The 23,230-nt window shown below is 43.2% G+C and overlaps 1 long non-coding RNA gene across 2 annotated transcripts in view; it reads left to right on the top strand.

Moving 5' to 3' along the window:
* The first annotated feature begins 14,271 nt into the window (after nt 1-14,271).
* LOC140200366 (uncharacterized) overlaps nt 14,272-23,230 on the top strand; it is a 46,108-nt gene continuing 37,149 nt past the window's right edge. For both annotated transcript variants that reach the window (XR_011886612.1, XR_011886611.1), the window contains exon 1: nt 14,272-14,357. This is a non-coding gene — a long non-coding RNA (uncharacterized lncRNA). The remainder of the gene's footprint in view (nt 14,358-23,230) is intronic.

Here is a 23,230-nt window from a genome sequence, read left to right on the forward strand (position 1 = left end):
AGGCTCCCAAACACATCAACAGTGTGTGAGGCTGTAGTGGAGGCTATGGAAACACTTCTGGCCACTTTGTAGCTGTATCCACTGCAAAGAAATTTTTGCCCATGAATAGTCCACTACAAAATCCACAGGTACCCTCTGCCAGGGCAATGCAGACCATTCTCAGGGATGGGGGTGCGCTGCACTTGGCATCTTTCGGTTGTGTTGGCATCCCGAACAGTGCCCGGCAAGCTGCCCAATCTGCTGATATAGCCCAGGCAACCAGGAAAAGCTCCAAGCCAACACTTTGATTTTGACCACATGTACCTCCTCCAACACTTTATCTCTCAGCTTGGATGGTACAATAACGCTCAATTCCCACATAAGGCAACCTCCGTCAAGGGCAAGTTCATCCTGGCACTGGTGAAAATGGGTGAACTGGAACATCTGCTTCACATTCCAGCCGTTTGGCCATGTAGACCTGAGACAGGGCGGTGTCTTTTCTGGTTTCCCCTTGGATCATCTCTGCCATCACAGAGAGATGTTTAATTTGCATTTGGCCATGTAGACCTGAGACAGGGCGGGTTCTTTTCTGGTTTCCCCTTCGATTATCTCTGCCATAATAGGGAGAGTTTGATTTGCATTTGGCCATGTAGACCTGAGACAGGGTGGGGTCTTTTCTGGTTTCCCTCTGGATTATCTCTGCCATAATAGGGAGATGTTTAATTCGCATTAGGGAGAATACGTCAAGAGGAGTGTCCCCTTCTGTCAAATTTCTAGGTATTTCCTTTTCCAAGGGCAAATGAGACAATCCATCAGCATTTTTATGATGCTTTAATTCGATCTTGTAATTGTGTCCTCCAAGAGCCAAGGCCCATCTCTGTATTCGTCCCGCTGCTGTTGGTGGAACACTCTTCTGTGGATTGAAAATGGACACCAAGAGTTGATGATCAGTAATGAGGGTAAACTCGCTCCCACATTGGTTAAAGTTATTAAAATGTTTTATACCCTAAGCCAGACTCAAGGCCTATCTGTCAATCTGTGTGTAATTTTATCTGCAGCAAAGGCTATGGGGCGGGGAGCAGCGGGGGGAATGGGGGAGGGAGTCATTTCCATCACTCATAACATGTGACATGACTGCTCCCGTACCATAAAGCGAGGGGTCACAGGCAAGCTTCACTGGTGACATGGATCATAATAGTGGCTGAAGTTACCATTTCCTTGACTTTTTGGAGAACCATTTCACACTACTTTCTCCATGGCCATTTCCTTCCTTATCTATAGTAAAGAGTTCAAGGGGTGGAGAACAGTAGCCAGGTTTGGCAGAGTTCAAACTCTAACAAATTTTTAGGATTTGTTATAGTAATTAACAAATCCTAAAAAGTACAACTGTGACATGTTCTTTGGGGCATCCACCTCTGCTTGAATTTTCTCAGCATACTTGTGTAATCCTTGTGTATCAACAGTAAGTGATGCTTGGATTAAAGAATTCACACTTGTTGCGTCCTGCTCTGAGCCCATAATCTTCTAATCGTCTTAACACTGTCTTGAGATTTTGGACATGTTCCTTGTCATCCTCACCAGTAGCAATGTCATCCAGGTAACTCTGAGTGCCTGGGCAGCCTTTCAGCACTCGGTCCATTGCTTTCTGCCAGAGTGCAGGTGCCGATGCTACTCTGAAAATAAGCCTATTATAGCAATAAAGCCACATTTGAGTGTTTATGGTGAGAATCACTTTGGGCTCTTATTCCATTTCTATCTGTAGGTAGCCCTCAGCTGTCCACTTTGCTGAAGTGTTCCCCTCCAGAAAGGTTTGCAAAGATATCCTCTATCCTAGACATAGAATATTGATCTACTTTCAGTACTGGGTTGATGGTGATGTTAAAATCACCACAGATCCTGACAGATCCATCCTTCTTGCCTATGGGGATACCATGGGTTCCTCACAAAATTGGAAGGAATTCCTCTAGCCCCCATGCAATCTAGCTCACTTGATATGGTTGAGCTTTCCATTGCCACTTTGAACACTGCTGTGGTATCACCCAGTACCTTTCTTTATTTACTTTCAGTTGACTCTATTGCAGGGGATGTGGCTTGTAAGTGGTGGATGGATCTCCAATCAAGTTGTAGTTGTCTCAACCAATCATGGCCTCACAATACTGGCCCTCCTCTTTTTACCACCTACAAGCCCAATGTGGCTTGTTGGTTGTTGTATTTCACTGTTACAAGTGTCCCCCAGAAGTTATCTTTTCTCCAGTATAAGTTCTTATTTGGATATCTGCATGCTTCAGTTCAATATCTTTGAAATGCCAAACTCATTTTGTAGAATTACTGAAACGACCAAGCAAGTGTCAAATTCCAAATTAATTAATTTGCTGTGCATTTCTAGTGTTAGCAATATTGCTTGTCTATTGTTAGTTTCCACTAAACTATGGTAAAAATCAGGGAGTTGTGGTCACTGTCTCCAAATTACTCACCCACTGAGAGATCTGTCACCTGGCAGGGCTCACTGCCTTGTACTAAATGCACGATGGTCTCTCCACATATTATATCATGAATCTTTCCTGGACATACCTAGCAAATTCCACCCTATCTAAACTTCTTGCACTAAGGAGGTGCCGGTAAATAGTGGGGAAGTTGAATTACCCATGACAATAACTCTGTTATTATTGCATCTTTCCAAATCCTGCCTCCCAATCAGCTCCTAGGTGGCTCTGCTGCTACTGGGTAAGCTTGGAATACTTTGGTTTGAGATCCTGAGGTTGTCCTGATTCAAACATACCACTTGAGAATGGCCAGGAGCTGAGCTGGAGATGGTTGGGTAGATGGCAGTGGTCAGGAGTTGCGGGTGGAGTCTTTGGGCCGCAAATGGATGAATATGCCATTAGGATTTTTCCGTGGGAAAGGTTATTCTCCATAGCCATGTTAGAGTCGCTCATTAGCAAGCATGTTGCTCGCCTGATAGATCATCTCCAGTGAGCAGGACCAGGAATACAGAGCCCAGAACAGATATCCACAGTGCACACAATGAACTGAAGTCCGCAGCCGGGTAGGATTGTTAGCAAGTGGTTTGTGCCTCCCTCTGGTGGTAAGTTTGAATCAGTACAACCTCAGGGTCCCAAGCCAAAGTAATCCACGGCCAACAGAAAATTACCAAAGGCATGTGGAAATGTCAAGGATTCTCTGCGAGACACACAGAAGCGATAATGAAAGGAGGTAATGCAGGGAGTAGGGAGCCACATCTTGTGGGGAAAATACCACCTGGTATGTCACTGTGATCCTAAAGAGAACCGTAAATACTGTCCCTTAATGTTAAATGCTGATTTATACTTGTGTGTACTAGCTTGCACCATAGCCTACGCAAGCAGGCTACGCCGTTGTTTGCGTTGGTGTGTCTGCGTCGCTCTGCAATTCGGGCACGTACACGTATGTGCACGTCACATATTCGCACGTCACGCATGCGCACACATCTGCCCGTGCAAGGCTTCATGGTCATGGTAGTCCTTCTCGGGGTAAACAAGTTTAAAGTGAGCGTCTTTTTCTGTAAGAGCGAAATGTTTCGCAGGTCTGTAAAACTTTATGGAAAGCATTGCAGCCAGAGTTCCTTCCCTGCCCCTCGGTCGCCCAATGGGAAGCTATTGCAGCGTAGGAGGAAATGCAATGCTACCAAGTGGACCAATCACAGTTGTTTGGTCTGCGTTGCCGCGATGCGTAGTTACATTTTGGGAGAGGTGCGCGTCAGGCTACGGCTTAGGGATCCGCGTAGGCACTGCATAGGGTTCGTACCTACGGCGTCGATTTGACGCGCAAGTATAAATCAGCCTCAACAGTTACACACACACAACCCATGACACAATCACTTCATCCCACATTTCCTATTCGAACAATCCAGATGTGTATGTACATTCACATGCAAACATACTCACAGGAGGAATAAAGTGACAACATTTATAACTGCAGGAATGAAGGGACGTTGATTTATAAGGATGACAGCAAATCATTAAACCACGAAATACCAAGGAAATAGACGATTGTTTTTCTTGGTAGGAAAATGAGGTAAATAATTATGAGAAAATAATAAGTAAATACTGGAAAGTGATTCACTCATGAAATTCATTACAGTTGGTCCCAGTGGATGATATTTCACAACCAACCAGCACCATTTCCTCATGACTCCTCCAGGCTTTTATCAGCTAAATGAACCTAATAGAACTGTGGAGCATATGAGTGCACTTGAGAGCTAAGTTTTAAGGAAAATACTTCAGGCATGGGAGGAGAGAGAGGTTGGCACCACTCAGCTGGTGGCTGGTGTAGTGAAGAGTTTATCTAATAGCCTATTATAAAGCTGTAAACTTATACAATCGTTCAGAGTGCAAGAAGGTAGCTTAATGAGACAACCTTGCTACCAGTTCCCCTTTTCAAAGTTCAAAAAGTTCAAAGTAAGTTTGTTACCAAAGTACATATATGTCACCATATACTGCCCTGAGAATCATTTTTACCAGCATTCACAGTAAATACAAAAAACACAATAGAATCGGTGAAAAACTGCACACACAAAGACAGAGAAACAACCAATGTGCAAAAGACAGCATAAGATCACTACCTGTGCAAACACAAATAGATTTTTTAAAAAACCAAAATAATAACAAAAAATAAACATGCAATACATATTGAGAACATGAGATGAAGGGTCCCTGAAAGTGAGTCCATAGGTTGTAGGAACATTTCAGTGATTGGGCAAGTGAAGTTGAGTGGAGTTATCCCCTCTGGTTCAAGAGCCTGATGGTTGAGGGGCAATAATTGTTGCTGAACCCAGTGGTGTGGGTCATGGGGCTCCTGTGCCTCCTTCCTGATGGCAGCAGTGAGAAGACAGCATGGGTTCAATGGAGGGGTCCTTGACGATGGATGCTGCTTTCCTGCAACAACACTTCTTGCGGTGGTGGGGAGGACTTTACCCATGATGGACTGGGCCACATCCACTACTTTTTGTAGAACTTTCTGTTCAATACCAGGCTGTGATGCAACTAGTTAGTATTCTCTCCACCGCACATCTATAGAAGTTTGTCAAAGTTGTAGATGACATGCTGAATCTTTGCAAACTCCAAAGGAAGGAGAGGTGCTGCCATACTTTCTTCATAATGGCACGCAAGTGCTGGGCCCAGGACAGGTCCTCCAAAATGATAACACCGAGGAATTTAAATTTGCTGACCATCTCCACTTCTGATCACCCGATATTGGAAGGGCTCATGGACCTCCAGTTTCCTCCTCCTGAAGTCAGTAGCAGCTCTTTTATCTCACTGACATTGCGCGACGGATTGTTGTTGTGGCACCACTCAGCCAGATTTTCAATCTCCCTATTTGCTGATTCGTCACCTCCTTTGATACAGCTAGTGACAGGGGTGTCATCAGCAAACTTAAGTATGGCTTTGAGCTGTGCTTAGCCTCACCGTCAAAAGTGTAAAAGCAACTAGAGCAGGGGGCTAAGCACACGGCCTTGTGGTGCACCTGTGCTGATGGAGATTGTGGAGGAGATGTTGTTGCCAATCTGAACCGACTGGGTCTGCAAGTGAGGAAATCGAGGATCCAGTTTCATGAGGCACCATTGAGGCCTAGGTCCGGTAGCTCACTGAGGGGCAATAGTACTGATTGCCGAGTTGTATGTCAATAAAGAACATCCTGATGAATGTATCTTCAACGTTCAAAGTTCTAAGTACACTTGTTGTCAGAATACAGCTCTGAGATTTGTCCTCTTGCATGCAGCCATGAAACAAAGTAACTGCATGGAACTCATCTCTAGAAAAACACACAAAAAAAAAACAAATTGCACAAACAGCAAAAAGTAAGTGAACAACACTTAGAATATCAGCATCAAGCCAGGAGTCCAGGAATAATGCAGTCTGCAGAACCAGTGTTCAGCGAAGTGCCCCAGTTCTCACAGATCTTCCCGATCAAACCACTCAAAACAGCAAAAAAAAAGTAACCAAAATCCAGTAAGACATGCAACATGAACCTCAAAGACCCCAAAACGAATTCACAGCCACAAACATCGAAGGGTTTCAGCCCAAAACGGCAACTGTACTTTTTTCCATCGATGCTGCCTGGCCTGCTGAGTTCCTCCAGCACTTTTAGTGTGTTGCTTGAATTTCCAGCATCTGCAGATTTTCTCTTGTTTGCCAAATAATCCTTGCAACGTGGAGCCCAAGACAACAGCACTTTCCTCCGACTGCAGCTCACAAGAGGGAGAGGAACACTTATCAAACACAGGCAGACAGCACCAAACATCCTCCCATCCTTCACCTTCGTCATCTTCAGCCTTGCTCAATGTCTCAATCGGAGAGGTGCAATGGAGTCGATCATGGGCTAAAGCCCCAGCACCTGGCTTTCAGGCTTCCCGTCTGCTCCAAACCTCACTGAACTCCCTCGAAAACAGCAGAGCACCAGGTCACTCAATTGGCCCAAAAGCACACCATCAAATTGTAAATCACAGGTTCCAGTCACAGAGCTTAGTAGTAGAATCATATGTGAAAGAAAAAGTCTAAGAAGTAGTTTCGTGAACTGTCTGCAGGACGTCGCCTTGGTCACGTTGTTCGCTGATACCATCTTGTGGAGGTTCATCCTCCCTGTCCAGATATCCCAGAGTTGAGTAAAGAGCCCATGAAAAGCCATTGATTACAGGAGTCTGACAAACTAGAATTTCCAAATTCTTTTGTATATTTTGGTATAGTGATATCAGAATTAAAATCTTTTCAATAAGATGTATTGAGAATGTTCTGGAAAGTAAAATTTCGAAGAGAATGAACGTCTGTTAGGTTTTTTAAGATCTAGTTATTACACCTGCAGTTTAGTACTTTAAATCTATAAGTCAAACATTAACAGGAAACTGGAATTAAAGCAAGCAAATTCCTGGGATTTTATTTTTCAGCTAAATGTAAGGTCCATTACAACTGGAGGGTAGCATTACAAACCCATGATTCTTTGCTCCACAGACCATTTGCATCAAATATTTATTCTGTTTCCTCTAAGAAAGCACAGTTGCTTTATCTAGCTGCATCTTTTGGTGGAGTATTCCATGGTCAACAACAGAACTATAATTAGTCTTGACGGGCTCAGTCAGCGAGCTGAATCTCCATGAACCCCAGGAAACTTCAAACTGATCTAGTGTTGGGAACATTCGGACTGAGTGCTCAGCCCTTTCAGAGGCAACTGACCCCAGTGGAACAGAGCAGTGTCTGTTCTGCCAGGATGAAATGACTCTGGTAGGACAGAGAGGTCTCTCCTTTGGCCCATAACCTTTCCTGATCGGCTGCCTTTAGCTTCTATGGGAGACAGCCCTGCTGCTAAAGCCACATGCATCACGAGGCTCCTGCCAGCCACAGTTTAGACACACTTTGAGAAGTAGCCATGGATTGATGTCTGGTCAGGTGTGATCATATGGAAGCTGGATGGAGTGGTGGGACAGCCGACACCCTGAGACACTGGTTAAACCTACATTGCCTGCAACTGCAGTGATATCTTCAACAGCAATGGACTCATTCTCCCAATGGGAGAAAAAGTGGACGAGGGAAGCTGAAAGGATGATTTTGTCGTCTAAGCCCATCAACTGCTAGCAGCCAAGACCCGTTTCATCTGGTCTTGTAAGCAAACACCCACCAAGTTTTCACAGCAGGTGGTTCAGGAGCTTGGTCAGAAATCACCAGTGACGTCCTCCATTTGTTGCCTCAGGCCATCAAGGTTTATGAAGAATCACAGTTCTCGAATATGAAACCCCACCATCTCCTTTTCACAGGTTCAGAGGGAAGTTAACACTGTGTAAGCTGGCAGATTGTTGACCATCAGGGTGTGACCCAGGTCAGACTCGGTGACGTATTGGCAGATATGCATGGGAGCCCACAGACCAGTTTTCTTGTGAAACTGCAGACGTGTTGGGTCACTGAAATTTGACTGGCTGGCAAATGTAAGCTGCAGGAAATTAAGTCTATTAATAATAGCAGAGAACACTGACCTTATTATACACATTACCGTCAGTGAACTCATGTGGAAATTGCTCAGCACAGAACAGAGTGAAATAAAGGAGCTTCCTGGCTACACGAAGAAGTTTTGTTTAAATCTTGTTGCAGTGAGCAGCACTTTATGTTACCGTTCTCACAGTTTTGATGTTACTCCAGCACACAAATGTAACTCGTTCAAAGACCATTTCCTTCCAACATATTTGTCAGTTACCAGGGGTGAAGTTAAAGAATGACAGCCTTAGGTGTAGCCCAGATGGAGTATTCAAACTGCTATAGTGCTTTACACAACCTCAGAATGTTCCCTGTCATCTGAAGTGAAATAAAGATCAGAAAGCCTGTTGAGTGTTATCACATTGTGTGGAAGTTAATATAGAAATAAAAAGTCAAGAGGTCAAACGGATGAGAAGCAGGCCATTCAGCCCACCATGTCTGTTCCTACTTACCTACGCCAATCCCATTTCCTGCACTTGGTCTGTGTCTTTCTATACCAGCATGCTTCAAGTGCTCATCTTCAATGTCATGACAGTCTGCCTCTTCTACCTTTCACACAGCACGTTCCAGATTGAGCCCACCCTCCGGATAAAGGATTCACCTCAGATTCCCTCTAAATTTCCTGCTCAGTATCTTAACCTGAGGCCCTTTGGTTATTAGACATCTGTACTCAGAGGAAATCTTTCTCACTATCCATGCGTCAGCTATTGCTCCCCTTCTGCTCCAAAGAAAGCCAACCTAGTCTCTCCAATTTCTCCTCTTAGCTTAAGTGCTCCATCCAGGGCAATGCCAGGTGAATCTCCTCTGCACAGGACAGGAGGCACTTGCATTGCCTGGTCAGAGAAAGCTGTACGCCAAGTGCTTGGAGGTGGGGTTAATGTAGATGGGTGCCTACTGGTGGATGTGGATGTTGTGACCTGCGTTATGCTGCATGACTCCATGACCATGACAGTTCCAAAGGGTGAACTAGACTGATGTCTGGGAAGATTATGTGGCTGGTGTACCTGGACAATTGAAGAAACTGAGGTTCTTCAACTGAAGAACCTCAAACTTAAGAAGCTGTCCACCTACACTTTAGTGCTTAGAGTCACCAACAGGAATGAAATGGTAGTGAGGGGGGACCACCAACCAGGTAGGAAGTTGAGTGTCAGGTTTGGGTGGGAGAAGCTCCTGGTGCCTGGTATGGTAAAGGGGGAGGGGAGAGAGAGAGAGGGGAGGAGAGAGGGAGAGAGAGAGAAAGAGAGAGAGAGACATTGGGGAGGAATTTTTCTTTGAGAGGGCTGGAGGAGCTGCACTCCTTGTAGATGCAAGAACTCAGATCAGCCTCACCTCTCTCCAGAGGTTTGGGAGAGAACTTCCAGGCCAGTTGCAGGCTCTAACAATGCAGATGTCTGAGTCAAGCTGGAGGTTGTATGTTGGCTGCTCTCTCACATCTCTCAATCATTGTTCAAGCATGTTGGGTGGAACTTCCAGTGAACAGCGGCCAATAAACGACAGAACCGTCCCTTGTTACTCTGTTCACAAGACAATCCGGTGACAACAACGAAGTGAAGGCAAGTAGTTGACATATTTCAGTTTTATTCTTGTAACTATTTCCGAGCAGATTTTCTGTTAAACTTTATCCATCCTGATCCTTTTAATTAGTTTTTAAGTGACTATTTAAAAACAATTCCAAATGACTTTGACAGTGGCAAGGTGTCAAAGGTCATTTTCAGAGCAGTATCTCAGCTCCAAGCACCTGAGGTCTAACGTAAGGGGTCTACAGTCCCTCCAAGGATACCTCTCTGCATGTCCAGAACAAAACACTGTGGGTACCGAGTTTGGGCAGTATATCTCATCCAGAATAATCCAGTGACAGTAAAGCCAGATTTTTTTTAGTTTCAATTTTAAATTTAAACTTATTTTTTGAGTTTATGCATTTTCAGGATCTGGGCATCGCTGGTTAGGCCAGTATTTGTCTACCATTCCTAAAAGCCCTTGAGAAGCTGCTGTCCTTTTGAAGGAGATGCTCCCAGGATTTAGACCCAGCATCAAAGAAGGAAATAACTTCACCAATTCCTAAGCTTTTGCAAAATTGATTTATGATGATTTAAAGACAACTGAAGTATGATCTGAAAATGCCACATTAACCTTATACCATGGGTACCTCCAAATATCACTTGCATTCATTGGTTGAATAGTACCTTGTTTCCATGTACAGAGCATTTTGAACATCAGTTAACAACATCAGAAATTCTTACTGGCATAGCAGGACAAATTGTGCTCCCGTGACTAAAATTTGGATTGTTAATTTGTTTAGTGACTTGGTGGTGTGCATGCAAACCTCATTGCAGTGGACGTTGAAAGCTGATTTATTCTGTGAGTCCACTACTGATCCCTACAAACAACCTTCCATCGAGAGGAACTGTTCCCATATCAGGAGTTCAACTTTACCAACAGCTATATTTATTTTTATAAACTTATTAAATTTATTAAAAACTATAATTTTTGTTAACTAATCAATTTCATAAAAAAAGAATTTGGCTGTATCTGTCAGAGGTCAATCGTCTCTCTCCAGGGGTATTGATTCCCCTAGGCCCAACCCTCTTCAGCTTCTTCAGTAATGACCTTGCCTCCATCAAAAGGTCAGAAGAGGGCATATTCACTGATCACTACACAATGCTCTGTTCCAGGAACACCTCAGCAAATGAACCAGCCACGTAGCAAGGCATGAGCTGATTAGTAGCCAGGAATTTCGTGCCACTCATATAAGGCAATTACCATTTCCAACATGAGAGAGTCTAACCAACTGCACTTGATATGAATGGAATTAGCATCATCCCCACTATCAACATCCTGAAGGCCAACACTGTCATGGCTACAGAATGCCTGGATACATTGCAGTGAGAGACTCCCACCCCCAATACCTCCATTACTCCCCACCATCTACTCCAGCCAGACAAAGCACCCAAAATGCTCAATGAACAGCAGCTGGTGTGTGAACCATCGACAAAATGCACTGCAGTTATCCACCAAACTTACTCCAATAATTTTTACTCAGACCTCCAAAGGCCACCACTTACTTCTGCAGGCTCTGCTCCATCATTCAGGATCCATACTTGTATCACCATGGTTATTCAGGTTAAAGCCCAGCATTTCCTTCCTAACAGCACTGCAGGAATACCTTCAATAGCAGCTATCCATAGTTCGTCAGAAACAAGAGAAAATCTGCAGATGCTGGATATCCAAGCAGCACACACAAAATGCTGGAGGAACTCAGCAGGCCAGGCAGTATCTGTGGAAAAAAGTACGGTCAACATTTTGGGCCGAAACATCGACTGTACTTTTTTCCAAAGATGCTGCTTGGCCTGCTAAGTTCCTCCGGCATCTTGTGTGTATAGTTCGTCAGGGCCAGTTAGGGATGGCCGGTGAAATCCACATCCCTTAATACAGTCATAGTGAAACATGGCACAGAAATAAGCCTGTTGGCCCATTGGGTCCAGGCCAACCAGGGTCGTATTCCTCTCAATGGGCTGAATGGCCGACTTCTGCTCCTTTGTCTTATGGTCTAACCGCCACCCCTTGATGAATAAAACTACAACACAAGGTAAGACATGTTCAATTATTGATTCTTCTTTAATGTATAAACTGTGTATCCCACCCTCCACCATTGTAGGTCATATTTAATTCAATCTGGATTCAGCCTCTCCAGCTCTGCCTCTCTATCTTTCCTTCCCCCACTGATAAAACCCACCCAGTTGACTAATCTTTGGGCCACTCCTAACACTGTCACTGTTCCACTTGCCCCCTGTCATCGCACCACTGATTCCGATCCCTTTCATTTTAAAGTTGTGCCACATCCCTTCATTCTACTTGGACCTCTTACTACTTGCTCTCCGCTACGCCGCTGGCACTTAGGGTGGCTGTGAAGCTCCTCCACATCTGTCTGTCCATTCCGTCGTACACAAATCAGAACCAGGGTTATTATCACCAGCACGTGTCGTGAAATTTGTTAACTTAGCAGCAGCAGTTCAATGCAATATGTGATAAAATAGAAGGGAAAAAGTAAATAAGTAAATCAATTACAGTAACTATATACATGTATATTGAATAGATTTAAAAAATGCAAGAACAGAAAAAAAACAGTTTTTTAAAGTGAGGTAGTGTTCATGGGTTTGATGGCCATTTAGGAATCAGATGGCAGAGGGGAAGAAGCCATTCCTGAATCGCTGAGCGTGTGCCTTCAGTCTTCTGATGAGAAGATTGCTACAATGTAACAATGATATAGGATTCTTCATTGCTGCTTCCGTAACAATTGTTTTAAAACTAGTTAGGGTTGTTAGCCCTGAGTTGAACCCCCAAACCTGAAGGATCAGAGGACCACTCTTAGTCTGGCCTCCACCCTTTGACCTGTTTGGCATGGGTGACCCTATTGAGAGCCAAAGCACAAAGCCCTGACCCCAGCCAGCATAGCTCTTCAGGTCATTGAGGCACGCAAGCCTCCAAACCCTATGACAAGGTTGTGGTCCTCTTGGAGGTTGGACCTCTTAGAGGCATTTGATAAAGTTCCACATAAAGTTGTTTAGCTCAGTGTTGCAAAGAGTCCTGGTGCACACAATGGGATTAAAAAGTAGAAGAACAGGTATCTGAGAGAAAAAGCAGAAAAATATTTCAGAAGCAGTTTAATAATATAGATGGCAGCATAATAGCTTGGTAGCTTTATAATCGCACTGCTTTATAATGAGTTTTATTCCCAACTCTGTCTGTAAGCAGCCTTCCCTCTCATTTGTAACGACCAGTGTGTGCAGAAATCTTGAGATGAGCAATTTTTTGCCCAGTGACAACATCTGCGCACTGAATTCTTAAGTGGAAGTAAACCTGAAGCTATTCTAAGGATAATAAACTAACAAGTTCAGTTTATTGCTCATCGTTTAAAAGAAATAAAATAACTGTCAATAAGAACTCTGATCTCCCCTGGGTTTGATAGTTTTCGCTCTCGTTCATCTGCACTCTCACAAAACATACGTAGCCAGCCTGTAGCAAGTAATGAAGGATTTTCTTGCTGGAGCTTTTGCACACCATCCATTTGTGACTTGCTTGCTAAATGACACTTTAAAAAGTCAAGTTTCCAAATATCACCCTATTTCTTTCCACCTGCAAATTCTCCAGCAACTTTGCATTGTAACAGTACACGCAGGTAACACCAGCTTCTATTATGTACATAAATATTTCTCGTAGCTGCACATCCCTGACCTCATGAGCTCTCGGCGTAACAGTTTCTACTGTTTCATTAAGCCATTCTGCTAAATGAACTCGCAGTTCTTTTGTGCTTCACACCCTTTTCTTCTTTGGAATTCGACACAGTCAATCAATAATTTCTGCAATAAAAACAGTATAAATAAACCAGTTCTAAAATCTGCAGAAAAATCATCGCAAACTCCACATTGTCAACACTGTCCGCATCAGAAACTGGAAAAGGAAATGTGATTGTGTATGATCGTGAAATATACTGAACATGCCAACGAGGTCGAGGGTGACAACCTCTTGTGTGCAGTTTAAATTCCTTTGTGTCCTAGTAACAAAAGACGTGCGTGCATGCACACTTTAGAAGGAACATTGTCTGCAAGGAGTTTGTATGTTCTTCCCATGACTGCATGGGTTTCCTCCGGGTGCTCTGGTTTCCTCACACAGTCCAGAGACATATGGATTAGGGTTAATAAGTTGTGGGCATGCCACGTTGTCCCCAGAATCATAGCAAAACTAACCGGCTGTCCAGCTTGATCCTTGCTAATTTGATTTGGTGCTTACAATGCATTTCATTAACAAGAGAGAATTTGCTGATGCTGGAAATCCAAAGCAACACACAAAATGCTGGAGGAATTCAGCAGGCCAGGCAGCGTCTAAGGAAAAATGTACAGTCAACATTTCAAGACAAGAGCCTCCAGCATTTTGTGTATTTCATTGTATGTTACGATGCACATGTGACAAGTCAATCTAAACTACCTTTGTTATCTTTTTTACATCTTACTTTTATTTATTAATATCTGCAAGTGAGCAGAGCTGAAGAGGGAAAGTAACCATGCATGCTGCAGGAACAGTATGAAAGGATCAAAGGACGCATTTGGAAAATGACCCAGAATTGGGGCAGACTAGACACAGTACTGAGTTACCAGACAGGAAAGGTCAGGTCCATACTCTGGTTACAATGCTCAGTCCTGGTTACTGGGGTGGGGGGTTGGTGAAGGAGGTGTGGAGGGGGTGGAGCTGTTGGAGACACAGTGGAGTAGTACAAAGCCAGTCACATCTCTGAGCTGTGAGCAAAGACAACAGAACACGGAGTGTGCAGTGGGAACATGACAAGGAGGTGACTGAGTGGGAATCTCACTGATTATTCCAAAAACAGTAAGTGATCTGGATACGGTATGTCTTCAAGATTAACGTAAAGCAAATGGGGAAACAAATAAAATTTTCTTTGCACTAAGAGTAATTGATAGGAGGAAGGGACGGGGACTTCGGAAAATAATGGTGTTGAACGTCCCAGAATCATTTAAAGATTCAGTTTGGTAGGGAGCTGGTAGCATTGAGGCAATGTCTTCCAAACGATTAACTAAACTAATATGGATGGCATTCCATACCTTGTGTTGATTAAAGTTTGAGTAAGATATGTGCACATGTCCTAAATGGACCACCCACATACTGGCAAACGTCAGTCACCTCAGCCAAGTGTCAGATTTTACTGACTGTGCTGTGTGTGCTTAGTATATCTGATGTGTCTGCATGAGTGTACATCTGCATATCTGTGTGTGTGCTTTTACGTTTGTTTGTGTAGATGTGTGGATCTGGTTCAACGCATGTGTGTGCATATCTGTATTTATCTATGTGAATGCATGTGTCTCTATTTGGATGTGATTACCTGTGTTTGTGTATTTGCATTTGTCTTTATCTGTGCGCTTGTGTGTGTATATATGTGTGTATGTGTGCATGTGTGTGTGTGTAAGAATTACAACAGTGGCCCTTTCTTTATGGCCACTATAATGCAGCTATTCTGGCCATGCATGATTGGCTCTCCTTTCCTGTATTGCAGCAGTGACCACATGTAAAAACAACATTAATCATTGCAAAATACTCTTGGAAGACCTTGGGTTGTGAAAAGAAAATTGCAGAATATTTTGTGATCAAAATATTTTTGTGATTCCACCTCCTGCCACCAGGTGATGGCATTTACCCATAATCCGTAAAATAACTTGCTGGAAGAGATAGTGACAGATGTATGCAGTTATTACTCATTATAATTCAGTAAGTAAAATATTTATAAGTTGCAATATCATAGTTATGTTTTCTTAATAAAAAGCCTTTCTTTTATGTAGAAGATTTACTTCTGGGTGATTTCGTAGGTTCTAAAATGTTCTGATTTTACTGTCAATAAGGCTAGGTTCACCAGCCAGCCCACACTGTTCCTCAACATGTCTCTAAATAATTAGAGTGATGGGGCCTGGAGAAAATAACATTGCTTTATCTCAGACTGACTTTTACAATCTGCTGTAAATGAAAAACAAAATTCGAAATTCGGAATTCGTGCTTCCATTTTGCATCAGGCTTGTTGACATCTCTAACATACAAATGCATTGGGTGGACCCTCCCTGGAAATCCAGGGCAGATGTGTTGCTGAGTGGACAAACTCTTGATTCCAAGTCAATTGCTTGTAGGTTGAAGATTCACTCCAGCGATTTACGCTCACAAGGGTGATTCTCTGGTATTACATTGTTGGATCCAAATCCAGACACTGCAATGGGCTTCAGTTTATCCTCAACAAGAAGATAATAATCCAAAGCCCAGGTGTTTAGTACTGTTGCTGAGGGTGGTAAAATGTGTCCATTGGCTTTCCCCAGCCATCTAGTGTTATCCCTTTCACCTGTATGTGAATGAGGACAGGTGTAGTTGCATTTTGACCTTCCTGATTTTACAGCATGTCATTGGCTCAACCAGGACTAACACCAGAGATAACATTTTGTGAGTGAACTGTCCCTCCTCCCATAACCCCTTTCCATTCCTGTAATACAATTATTATGTTAGCAAAACACAACTTACTATCATGTTACATGTTTAATGGCCATATAACTGTTAAGTACAAGTTCTTAAAGGGAAGACTGCCAGTGATGATGTTCATATTAAAAGCAGTTTTAGCTTATCATTTACCAATAGATACCAGCTTCCCACAGGTAATACCTGTAGGTATTAGTATCATAGCATCAGAAAAATATGTCCCAATATGTACCTTCAATCAGAATGTATATCTCTCTCTTCATAGATCTTAATACATCTCTCGCCATGTGTGCGCCTTTTTCTTCCTCTCTAGCTCTCTATACCACCATCCCTCATTTGGCATGAGAGCTCAAGTCTCTCTCACTGTGTTTTCCTCACCTAGTAACGGAGCTGTGATGGGCCATCCAGCCCCTCTAGCCTGATCCACTGTCCCCATTCCATATTCCCACTCATTCCCCACATCCTTTGATGCCTTTCATGTCTGGAAGTCCCGCAATGGTGGAGGGTTGTGCTGGTTCACCATCCTCTGAGTGAAGAAGTTTCTCTTCTCACTTCTAAATGCCTTCACCCAGCTCCTGGGGTTGTGACCCCAGACACCTCAGGCCATCACATTCCTCCTGTTGAACCCAATCACAGGTTTGTTGGCTTAGTTAATCCAATCTCTCTTCATAAGAACAGTGCTGTCATATATCTCTCTCGTTCTCTCACTGGAAACCCACCTCCCAATCTCATAAAGCCTTAGCCAGTGCAACCATTGAACCTGGATCGCAACTTGCATTGGAAACTTGATCAAATCCTGTCCTTAAAGGTCCCCTGTCCACAGCTCATTGGCTGGTGACAGAAGTCCCACTCTGATGGTTCCTGGGAGGATATCGGTTCATACGGTCAACTGCGTGAGGTCTAAAGAAAGGAGCAGGAGCGTGGGGTGCCACTTCCTGTTCAATCATGACTCTCGTCACTTCCTTCTCGCTCTTGATAAATGTGGATGTTGCCCTTTCCCTTACAGGTAAGACTCGGCCCTTCCTGGTGTGATCTTGCAGGAGGAGCGCTGAACCCAGCAGGGTCCCAGATATTGGCTCAACACCTCTTAGTTTGGACTAGGCACAAGAGATTCTGTAGATGCTCTGAATAGAGTGTGTCTTCCTCCTGAGTAATACAAATGCACAAAATACGGAGGAACTCTGCAGGTCACGCAGCATCTACAGAGAAGAATGAAGAGTCAAAGTGTCTCAGTCCAGAACGTTGACTCTTTATTCCTCTCTATAGATAACACCAGATCTGGTGAGTCTGACAGGATTTTGAGTGTGTTAGTTTGGAATAGGCAGTCTCAACCAGAGCATTACTCCCCAAGAAGGAATGAGAAAAGGGGGCAGTCCTGAACTTACACCACACTGTTTTCCTAGCCCTGACGTGACCCAAACATATTTAAACATATGATTTTCAGTGGTTTGATGCCTATTTCTGGTTTGGCCTTAAGGAGACGATTGTGGGTTTTTTGAGTTGATATTTGCAAAGCATGGTGAATGCTTTGGAAATGTGACACCAATTGCTTTTATTCATGTCCTTGATCTGGTTTTAATTACCAGATAAATATTATAATATTTAATATTATCCAAAAACAACTGTTCTGCTCCAATCTTTTACACCCACCCAAATGGGTAGTCAGCCATGGATAAACAAAAGCTCTAGCAACATTGAAGCTCTCTCTCAGCACCGTCCAGAAATTCCACCACAAGAATGTGCTTGAGGCTCCAGAACGGACCTTGAATCAAAGACTAAGTATGGGGGTCAAGTGACATGGCTAAATCCCAGCAAGGAATCTCTCCTAAATCACGTCTTTGTCCCTTGTGGAAAGGTATTCATGTTGAAGTTGAAATCTATTGAGAATTGAGAATGATAAAGATGGACAGTTGTGTCCTCTAATCTTAATAACAAAATCCCCTCTTATTCTTCTAAACCAGGGGTCGGCAACCTTTTCGTGGGCCGGATCGCATATTAATGAGCGGACGGTGGGCCAGATAAATGCCATAAAAAACTTGAAATATGGGAATTATCCATTTAAATGCATCTAGTTATGTTTTGCCCCAAATTAATGAATAACACATGCTAGAAGATCATTTTTGCTTAACCAAGGATGCCAATTAGTAATCAAAGAACTCAGTTTAGTTGCAATTTATTTCAATCAAGGCATCTTTTGAATCTATTAAAAGGACACAAAGAATCTTTAAACATAAAATGTGTGAATATGATGCATTGAATGGTGGTAAATTAAGTATAATAAAAAAGAAAATTTTAATGCAAACAGTCGATAAAATCAATGTGAGACGTGATGCTGTTTGTTGTTTGAAAGCTTCTCAATATTGGGTGTCAGACCTGTTGATGCCAAGAGCAAGACATCATTCAGATGGGCATCAGTCGATCTTGTTCTCAAATGGTTCTTGGTGTGCTTCATTTTTGAAAATAATTGCTCACACAGGTAAGTGCTGCCAAACAATGATGCCATCTTTTGTGCATGGTCCACTAAGTTAGGAAACTTCCCACTTGGATGAATATATTTTCTACAGAAGTCAAGCACTGACACATCTTCAGAATGAAATTTCTATCTCAATATGTTGTCACACTGCATCTGAATCAATTCCATTTGAAAAATTTCTGATGCAGTGTCCACTTCCACATCAAATGGAGTAGCAAACAGCTTGAACTCATTTGCATGGAAGCAAAAATCAGCAAAACGAAATGAAAACTCTTTTCTCAATTTTTGGACCTTTGTCTAATTTTCTAGGCAAATGAGACAAACTGTTTTCCCAGCTTGCTCGATGAAGAAGTAATCTAGTGTCGAAGTGTCTTGGAAATGTCGGCACTCCGTGTCTACCTTCCGGTGTTTTGCATTTATTGCCATTGGAGTTTTTTTCTTCGATTTTATTTTGAAACGCGAGTTATTCAACGAGTATCATAGCACATGTAAATATCTGGATACTAAGCATGGATTTCTTGTTAAAACACAACAACGCCATTTCTGTTTACAAATGTGAACGATCCCATCTGAAAACCTGCGCGTGCATGGGGAGTATCTAACACATATTAATAAGGTAGTCTGCCTTCCCATCATTCATATATACCAGTGTTTGGTTTGGAACAAAACGGAACCTGGGGCCAGTGTAACAAGACGCCATGCATGTCCATCAGTGTGGTCGCGTGAAACACTCAGAATGAGGAAAAATTGCTTGCAGGCCGGATAAACATAGTATCCCAATATTTGCTTGTGGGCCGGATCTGGCCTGTGGGCTGGAGGTTGCCTACCCCTGGTCTAAACATTGTCAAATACCAAAGTATTCAGCGCATTTGCTGGCCATAATTGGATTGCATGTGGAGTCCAACACAACCAAGACTCCCAATGATTATGTCTGGATCAGCAGTATTATATCAGTAAAAATATTTTTTGACAACCTCTGTGACCAGCATCGAGGAGATCACTAAAAGGCAATGCCTCAAAAAGTTGGAATCCATCAATAAGGACCATCATCACCCAGGTCATGCTTTCTTTCAATGTTGCCATCAAGGAGGAGATACGGGAGCCTGAAGACACACACTCAACATTTCAGGAACAGCTTCTTCCCCTCTGCCATCAGATTTCTACATGGACAGTGAACCATGTACACAACCTCACTTTTTTTTTCTCTTTTCTTGCACACTTATTTAATTTTATATATATATATATATATATATATATGTTTCTTATTGTAATTTCTAATTTTTATCATGTATTGCAATGTACTGCTGCCTGAAAACAACAAATTTCATGACATACAGTGTGTCGGTGATAATAAGCCTGATTCTGACCAGAAGCAGAAAAACACCTTTGTCCCTGAGTTATGACATGCGATGCCTTTTACATTTAGGTCACTTCTAGCACATCTCAGGTGTGCACTGGGATACAGAATAAAAAGTAACTGATGATCCCCAGGCTGTGTGTCCTTCAGCTCTGGCACCTGTAAGGAACCTTGGCAAGTGGGGAGGTTACCTTTGTTACTCTCCTAGGGCTCTGAACCACCCATGGATCTTCTGGGGAAGGAGGTCTTCCCCAAACCAAACTTCATCATCTGGATCGGGTGGGAGTTTGCATTAAGCCGTGTGTAAATGTGTGACTGTTGAAAATGAGCTTGTTTTGGAAATTGGGTGCTATGAGAATTATCCAACGTGCACTTTGATCACCTTCTACTGCCTTGGTGGTGTGTGGATGAATGGCTTCCGCTGCCTGTCTGTAGATTCTGAGGTGGATGAGGACAAGTGGGAACGGCAGCCTCCGCTGTGCAGCTAGGGTACAGTGATGTGCTCCCATGCACTGCAAAAATTCCACTGTCCGCTTTGAGTGGCCACAGTTAAGTATTCCCACAAGCCTATTATAGTTTTTCAATGAGACTTTTTGAGTATCTTTGAAACAATTCCTCTGGCCATTGTAAATCCATTGTCACATTAGTGCTTGAATATAGAAGATCTTTTGTGGAGAATCTGATATCAATATACCAACAATATTGTCTGCCCATTGGGACCAACAGTGCAGTGAGGCCTTGATGCTGTGGAAGTTAGGGCACTGATATTGGTTCACCTCTCCTGCAGAGAATTTGGGGGATTCTGCAGAGATGGCATCAGGAAAGGGAGTTTGTGGAGTGCCTCCGAGATGGACTCTTAGAACAGCTTGTACTGGAGCCTACCAGAGAGAATGCAATTCTAGATTTAGTGTTGTGCAATGAACCAGATTTGATAAGGGAACTTGAGGCAAAGGAGCCACTAGGAGGTAGTGACCACAGTATGATAAATTTTAATCTACAAATTGAGAGGGAGAAGGGAAGATCGGAAGTGTCAGTATTACAGATGAATAAAGGGTACTATGGACCCATGAGGGAGGAGCTGGCCAAAGTTCAATGGAACAATACCCTAGCAGGGATGACAGTGGAACAACAATGGCAGGTATTTCTGGGAATAATGCAGAAGGTGCAGGATCATTTCACTCCAAAGAGGAAGAAAGATCCTAAAGGGAGTAAGGGGAGGCCGTGGCTGACAAGGGAAGTAAAGGACAGTATAAAAATAAAAGGGAAGAAGTATAACATGGCAAAGGTGAGTGGGAAGCCAGAGGACTGGGAAACTTTTAAAGAGCAACAGAAGATAACTAAAAAGGCAATACACGGAGAAAAAAATGAGGTACGAAGGTAAGCTAGCCAAGAATATAAAGGAGGATAGTAAAAGCTTCTTTAGGTATGTGAAAAGGAAAAAATAGTTAAGACCAAAATTTGGCTCTTGAGGACAGAAAAAGGTGAATTTATTATGGGGGGAACAAGGAAATGGCAGACGAGTTGAACAGGTACTTTGGATCTGTCTTCACTAAGGAAGACACAAACGATCTCCCAGATATAATAGTGGCAAAAGGACCTAGGATAACAGAGGAACTGAGGGAAATTTATATTAGGCAGGAAATGGTGTTGGATAGACTGTTGGGTCTGAAACATAGAAACATAGAAACATAGAAAATAGGTGCAGGAGTAGGCCATTCGGCCCTTTGAGCCTGCACCGCCATTTATTATGATCATGGCTGATCATCCAACTCAGAACCCTGCACCAGCCTTCCCTCCATACCCCCTGATCCCTTTAGCCACAAGGGCCATATCTAACTCCCTCTTCATATAGCCAATGAACTGGCCTCAACTGTTTCCTGTGGCAGAGAATTCCACAGATTCACCACGCTCTGTGTGAAGAAGTTTTTCCTAATCTCAGTCCTAAAAGGCTTCCCCCTTATCCTCAAACTGTGACCCCTCGTTCTGGACTTCTCCAACATCGGGAACAATCTTCCTGCATCTAGCCTATCCAATCCCTTTAGGATTTTATACATTTCAATCAGATCCCCCGATCCCCCCTCAATCTTCTAAATTCCAATGAGTACAAGCCTAGTTCATCCAGTCTTTCTTCATATGAAAGTCCTGCCATCCCAAGAATCAATCTGGTGAACCTTCTTTGTACTCCCTCTATGGCAAGGATGTCTTCCCTCAGATTAGGGGACCAAAACTGCACACAATACTCCAGGTGTAGTCTCACCAAGGCCTTGTACAACTGCAGTAGTACCTCCCTGCTCCTGTACTCGAATCCTCTCGCTATAAATACCAGCATACCATTCGCCTTTTTCACCGCCTGCTGTACCTGTATGCCCACTTTCAATGACTGGTGTATAATGACACCCAGGTCCCGTTGCACCTCCCCTTTTCCTAATCGGCCACCATTCAGATAATAATCTGTTTTCCTATTTTTGCCACCAAAGTGGATAACTTCACATTTATCCACATTAAATTGCATCTGCCATGAATTTGCCCACTCACCCAACCTATCCAAGTCACCCTGCATCCTCTTAGCATCCTCCTCACAGCTAACACTGCCGCCCAGCTTCCTGTCATCTGCAAACTTGGAGATGCTGCATTTAATTCCCTCGTCTAAGTCATTAATATATACTGTAAACAACTGGGGTCCCAGCACTGAGCCTTGCGGTACCCCACTAGTCACCGCCTGCCATTCTGAAAAGGTCCTGTTTATTCCCACTCTTTGTTTCCTGTCTGCTAACCAATTCTCTATCCACATCAATACCTTACCCCCAATACCGTGTGCTTTAAGTTTGCACACTAATCTCCTGTGTGGGACCTTGTCAAAAGCCTTTTGAAAATCCAAATATACCACATCCACTGGTTCTCCCCTATCCACTCTACTAGTTACATCCTCAAAAAATTCTATGAGATTCGTCAGACATGATTTTCCTTTCACAAATCCATGCTGACTTTGTCCAATGATTTCACCGCTTTCCAAATGTGCTGTTATCACATCTTTGATAACTGACTCCAGCAGTTTCCCCACCACCAATGGTCTATAATTCCCTGGTTTCTCTCTCCCTCCTTTTTTAAAAAGTGGGGTTACATTAGCCACCCTCCAATCCTCGGGAACTAGTCCAGAATCCAACGAGTTTTGAAAAATTATCACTAATGCATCCACTATTTCTTGGGCTACTTCCTTAAGCACTCTGGGATGCAGACCATCTGGCCCTGGGGATTTACCTGCCTTTAATCCCTTCAATTTATCTAACACCACTTCCCTACTAACATGTATTTCGCTCAGTTCCTCCAACTCACTGGACCCTCTGTCCCCTACTATTTCTGGAAGATTATTTATGTCCTCCTTAGTGAAGACAGAACCAAAGT

Source organism: Mobula birostris, chromosome 7 (assembly GCF_030028105.1).
Source record: "Mobula birostris isolate sMobBir1 chromosome 7, sMobBir1.hap1, whole genome shotgun sequence".
Lineage (NCBI taxonomy): Eukaryota > Metazoa > Chordata > Chondrichthyes > Myliobatiformes > Myliobatidae > Mobula > Mobula birostris.